At 44.3% G+C, this 6,722-nt stretch overlaps 1 long non-coding RNA gene across 1 annotated transcript; it reads right to left on the reverse strand.

The window, feature by feature from the left end:
• Nucleotides 1–2,115: 2,115 nt before the first annotated feature.
• Nucleotides 2,116–6,414, reverse strand: LOC143351595 (uncharacterized). The gene is made up of 3 exons (XR_013081775.1): nucleotides 6,093–6,414; nucleotides 3,523–3,615; nucleotides 2,116–2,262 (listed from the first exon to the last, which is right to left on the reverse strand). It is a non-coding gene; the product is annotated as an uncharacterized LOC143351595 (long non-coding RNA).
• Between the last annotated feature and the right edge of the window lie 308 nt (nucleotides 6,415–6,722).

Raw genomic sequence — 6,722 nt, forward strand, 5'->3', positions numbered from 1 at the left:
AAAAGGGACAAAATGGTGGGGTAAGTCCAGAGAAAAGGGAACTGGTTAGACAATTTGTTTCTGCTCGATATAGCGAAAGGTTATGATATTGTAGCCATCCTGGCACCGACAAAAGGATTGCACGGTCCGCGGGTTCGTGTTATCTGATTTTTGGAACTCATCTAAATAATTCTAAATAGTCGAGCGCGTCGTTCTTTTTAGTATTTTCTTCTTATCGAGATTCTCGCCACGGTTCCTCGAAGGAAGGTCGGCGCGTTAACGTCGGATGCGCTATTTCGGTTCGCGCCGTATCCGCTCGTAAAAGTCGCCCAAGGCGTGGGCATCCATCCTAATTAACAACCATGGAACCAGGTACGGGACCATCTGATACCACGCCGAGAGTATAATCCGCTCGTTACCAACACGAAACCCACACGGACAAGTACTCTTTACCGCCGTAAACCGTCTCTTCGGCTCCTCTTGTAGTTTCGATGCGATAGGCTTGGCGCCTTGGGCGAAACGTACACCACAAACGGAAGAGAAAAAAATCCCCTACTACGGAAACGACGAATTTCGAAAATTCTTTCCGGCCATCTCGATATCTCGAAACTCAAAATGCAACTCTTGGCAATTATATTTTCGTTAAACACGAGTTTCTCTCTTTTTGTATCTGTGTGCCTTTGATTGAGATCCTCGAAGGCATTCTTGCTCCTTTGTTCTAAAATATTTTTCCTCCTAAAAAACGATTCAAGCGTCTAAATACGTGATAATTAGCTGAAGAGTAATTAAGCTTCTCCAGATCCAATTTTTTGTCATTTAACCCAGCACTATTGTACTGAACTGAATGCGCAAATTTAAAAAAAAAAACAGTAAATTGTAGGGTTTTAAATGTTGTATCAGATGGGTATTTGTAGAAGAACCTTCGAGGCACTGACAAGAAGAAAATCCCACTAGACTTTTTGATTCTTTGTGTGTTTGGTTGAGATCCTCGAAGACACTATTGCTTCTTCATTGTAGTGTTTAAATGCATGATAGTTGATCCACTTTCTTGTCATATAACCCAACACTATTCTACTATAGAATCGAAGCAAATGCACAAGTAAAAAAAAAAACAGTAGTGTAGGGTTTTAAATGTTCTATTAGATGGGTATTTCTAGAAGAACCTTGGAGTCACTAACAAGAAGAAAATCCCACTAGTTTGACATTATATTCTTCAGTTTTGGAATAGTTTTGGCTGGTCCGCGATGCATATTTCGATTCCGTCAAAAGTAGAACTCCGTTTAGTCGTTCGTTTTGGAGTATTCGCGGATGAACAACAATGTTTACAGTTTCCGCGGTGAATGGATGATCCCGGTTAGCGAGAACGCAGCGTCTAAATTCGCGACGGAGGAAGGAGAACGTCGAAGGAAGCGAGTAGTCGGGTTGGTCCCGGGGTCGCGGGAGTTGGGTCGCCTCGTAATAAATTCGAACGGTAGCGTCTCGGGCGATTTCGACCGTGGCTTGATCGAGCACACGAAAATAAAGTAAAAGATAGCAGTGCTAAGTCGGTTATAAACAAAGATACAAACTACTGTGTCTTGCGGGACCGCGACTCACGCATGGCTGCCGGCGATAGAAGCAGCCAGTTCCGCTTTATGATCCCATAAATATCTCAATAGGATCTTAAATTACCTCTCTGGCCGTAGTCCGCGACTCCCTCAACCGCTCGGTTGCTGCTGTACCCGCCGCTGCCGTTGGCTGCCGCCGCCTCTGGATATACATTTACCCGGCCGAGTTTTCGGTGGAGACGTTACTGTTATTTATGGGCTCGTTTATCAAGGTGGCACCCCTTTCCCCTATCGTTGCTTCGATGCAGACTATCCGCCACTGCGAAGCCAATCCCGAGATATATCGCTTCGATACCAATCCGGCTCTCTGGAGTGAAAGAGAGTTACGAAGAAGCAATCGGGCTGCGTCCCTCTGATCCCTTCTTTCAACTTTTCGCCCAAGGCCAACGCCACGGGAACTTCTTTCCGATGATAAATGCTCGCGGGGAATCGCTGCCGAACGATAGCGGCAATTAGCGTTCCCTCATTTGTCTTCGTGTCCGCTCGGTGCTTGACGAGCTTGCGGCTCCATTTACGAGTCTGCCAGAAAACTACGCCGACAATCAATTTGAACGCGTGCCACGCGATGCACGCGAGGCCTTTCGGGAAATTTCAATATTATTTCGGGGCCTACCCTTCCATCCGACGACCGCAAATATCTTGGAATGAACGTTGGCCGTCAGGACTGAAGTCTAAACTGCCGATCAGAAGCAAACCTAGTCTGTACATACGTCGTCAAACCGATGTGGACATACGGTGTACAACTTGTGAGGGATTGTGCTTCGTATATAATGATGGAATATCATCGAAAGATGGGTAAAACTTTCCTATACGATAGCAAACTCTCTCAAACGAACGATGACAAACTGTCTCAAACAGAACGTGGGGATCGTCGATAGATGGGTAAAATTTTTCTATACAATAGCAAACTGTCTCAAACAAACAATAACAAATTGTCTCGAACAGAACAGACTGACGCGGATAGATTCAGCACAGTATGTTGGAAATTAAAAATTGTCTCGAATTTTTTTCTCGAAAAATTAACCAAAGTCTAATATAAAATCCCTGGTAACCCAGATTTCAACGCTTCCATCGACCGAATAATTATTATCCTTTACATCCCATTTTGTTTACAACGGTCCACAGAGGGATTTTGTAACGAGTTTTCGGGGAGTGGTGTGTGTCGTTCGGTAGGGTCGAGGGGGAGGAAAGTTTCGAGGAATCTTTGGCATTAACCTTTCATAGTGTTCGCGTAACAGCGAAAAAGGATCGTAGTCTTAGGTTTCCTCGTCGGAAGACAAATGGCAGCAGTCGACAGGGAGCGCAGCACACTTTGTCCCCGACAGCGTGGCGAATAAACGCCCGATTACTTTACGAGCTCGACAGGGTGAGAGTAGAGCAGATAGTGCGAACGCGAGCTAGAGAAAACCGGGGAGGGAAACAGACAGAGAGAAAACCCACCCTTTCTCAATTCGTACGTATCCACCTACACCCTCGAGGCCAACGATCCATTTCCGTGCCGCCAACACTATCCTACCCCCGATCCAAAACGGGGGTGTGGGTGAGGACTTCGGGGATCCCGACAGGGCGAAACCGCAGTGTTGATATGAAAGCTGATAATCCCGTACCTCTGCACTCTACCTGATTAATTTCTGTTTCAACGATGGTCTGATTTATGGGAAATCACCATTTTTTGTCCGCGAAACACCGTTGCTTCTTTCGTTACGTACTATACATCCAGGTAAAAAGTTTAATTGTCAGGACAATACAACTGGTATTCCTCGTCTTGACAATAAGCATTGTCTGTATTTTTAATGAAAATTTGTATCCACTGGCACTCGTTTATTGCACCCCCTGAGCGTCTCGTTTCTTTTTTCGTTTTGCAAAATTACATTAATTAAATACACACTTAGGTCGAAACTCTGTCGTATTTATTTAGCAAATAAATATTCAACACCTTGCTTTAGTCGACGTACTCAGGGCCGTCGTAATCTGTAGACACGTCTTGGGGGCTCCGTGGGGCAGTAGCTTGTCGTCGATGACTCTGGAACTTCACGTTAATACGTCTTAAAAGAAAATAATAATTATAAAAGGAATTCGTGTGTTCAATTATCTCGTCGCCAGGTTATAAATAATAAACGAACGGTTAAGAAATAAATAATAGAGGGTAGACTTTATACATTGTTAAGCACGAGCGTAAGTCGAGCGTAAAATCGGAAATTTTCTTCGTCTATAATAAAGAAAAGGTTAATAGAACCTAACATTCTTGAATTTTACGCATTGTTAAATATGCATCAAAGGAAACTTCCACTGATGTGTACTACGAAGCTCGGCAAAGCAATTTAAAAGCACTCTGGTAGAATACGTCTTTGTAGAATTATGCACACTCATTAGCACATAATAAACGGTAATGCACTTCATACTATCCTTGCGCTGTCCACCATACTTCATTCAACAGTTAATGCACTCCGTTTCGCTATCGGGACATAATAACTGTAATACGCGATAATCGGTAACCTTCTTTAAGAATTATGGCAAAACCGAGCGAATATTTATCATTTATCAGGCGAGAATGGAACGCAAAATTGTTAAAAGTGTTGTATATAGATATTTCTATTGGAAATAGAATAAACGTTCTCGGTGGGGGAAAAGATCGGTCTACAAACGAGGGAATATTGCGTCTAATTTTCCTTCAATTTATTTCAATTCTACTTTTACGAAAATACCTTCGCATCTACACATTTTTCTATATCTCTTTGGGTACAATTTTTTTGTTAAATAATAATTATGGAATATTTAATTCCGTTGCAATGATGAACAACACGATTTCAAGCTGTACCATTTTGATTTTCTCTTACAAAGTGAAACGTAATCGATTTTGATTTGCTTGATTTTTCATTTAAATTCTTTTTTAAATAGATTTTGAAATGAAAAGCGTTCCGGTGACTGGAGACGTAGGGGGACGTATATCTTAGTTGCCCTGACGGAAAATGGTAGATTTAAAGTAGCAATTCTTAAAGAATTCAGAACAAGTGTGACACGCCGAGATTTTCAGACATTATCGAGATTGAGGGTGCCAACGGCAGGGGTCGTCGGGTTGGAGGGCGAGAACTGAGTGATTTAGTGGGGTGGCTACTCGACAACTGACCGAGATAACCTGCCTGTCCACGGAACAACCCCATTTGTCCAATGTCTTCCGCTACAAAACTGCTCGTCGCCCTCCACGCTCGCGTCCTTTTGAATAATGATCGTGCTTTGTCAACTAGCAGTCCGCTGATAATGCCAGATATGTTGAATGTGCGAAAGAAAAAGCTGGTTAAACTCTTTGCTCCTCGCGATAGCACCGGGCATCGCTCAAACGTGACAAACTGCCACAGGACGACCGATCTCCGCCATTTTATTTAAACAATTGTTCGTGAAAACTACCAAAACTAAAACTCCCCCTTATTTTAAGTATCATAACAAAAATATAGTTGCTTCGACACCTCATTTCTAATTTTCTTAGAGTAGTTAATATTGTAACAAAGTCGCTCGAGTTGTTTGTTCGGATTTTTCAATTTATCGATAGTCACTTGGGGCGTGGATAGTTATAAGATATTAATTTTCACTGGAAACTTTATCGAACCGCAGCCAATGTCAGGTACACTCCAACAATTGAAATACGTACTCCAGACACCAGTTCGACGGTTAGGACCACACCGACCATAAATTAAGAGGCGCCCAACGACCACCATGAAATCTTTTCCCACTTTTCTGCGACTCCCGCTTCGCCGTTTTCCTTTATTCTTTCCCATTTTCTTTTCACTATCTTTCACGTAACAAATTTTAAATATCCGCTGAGGTAGATACCCTGGGGACTTAATCTTTGCTTTTCATGGAAACATAATACAACTGTTTACGTTTTCCATTACAATTTTCTAATAATAATAACATAAACAGTCTATCAAGAACGTCAGTAGAAATGTTGGATGCAAATGATACCTCAAAATACTACGGTATTCAGACTCCGAGTACCGGTATTTGGGTATTCTTTCGGTATAGTTTTACTGAAATAATACCGGTATCGAGTCCCTGAGTTTGAGCGAATCCCGAGTACAGTAAAATAAATTTCTCCTGGAATTCTGTACTCGTTACTCCAAAGTACTCGGAGCTCAGTTTTCGTATTGCACGTAGACTCGTTTGACCCACTGGTACGCGGACGGTTTTGGGAAGAAATATATGTCCTGATGGGAGAAGAAGCCGAATCGTCGGTGATGTTCGAACACGGAGATCAGGGCAGAAGCGTAGCCAGGACGAGAGCGCAAAAGCCAAAGCAGCTTGAAAGGATGAGGATCCAGCGCGGCGGAGAGAAGAAACGAGAGCAAAGGAGAGAGAAAATCCGAGCAGACGAGCGAGGTGGGCCGTGGATTTATATCCCGGTCAGCCACTTTGAGCCATCAGCGGCTCGTTTGAAGTTCAGCCGCGGCCGCGCAGACGTTATAAAGACAAACTATGCCTACGGCACCGTCATGCCCCACCACTTCATACCATAATTCTTCGGGCCGATCCCTGAAACGGCCACTCGATCTCCACGAGAGACGTACTGCCCACCCTTCGGCTTTCGGTACTTGCTCACGAACAGGGTTCTTTCGCGGTGTGCGCGACAATACACTCCGACGCAGCCCAGCTCGGACTTCTCTTTCCCGCTCGGGAACGCCGCTTCCCTCGACTCGCTTCTTTACGGTTAGTGCCCGAGGGTAATAAAGATGGTTCTGCTTATGTACAACCGGCAACTGGAGGCGGAGCCAGGCTGCCCTCTGTGGGCAGGACTAACGCAAATGACTCTTCCATGCAAGATGGCGTAGGCATACGCCGCACCACGCCGCTCCGTTCTACCAGCGAGTTGCTTTTATATTTAGCATGCGATACGCATCCTGCGCGGCGAATGCACCGCGTCCAGTTCACCGGTCTATCTCTTGGACTCGCTACTAGCCTCCACTTCGCCTCGGTCAGTCCGATGTTTCACGCACTTCGCACTCGATGCCCGTCGCGTCGCTGTCTCACCTTTAACCCGTCAATACACGAGTGCACGATCCATTTCAATCTTTGCGACTCCCGTACTCGAATACCGTCCAATTTCCTACCAAGTACTTCAAAAGTGCCGCCACGGTATTCAAA

This window comes from Colletes latitarsis, chromosome 2, assembly GCF_051014445.1.
Source record: "Colletes latitarsis isolate SP2378_abdomen chromosome 2, iyColLati1, whole genome shotgun sequence".
In the NCBI taxonomy this organism is placed as follows: Eukaryota; Metazoa; Arthropoda; class Insecta; order Hymenoptera; family Colletidae; genus Colletes; species Colletes latitarsis.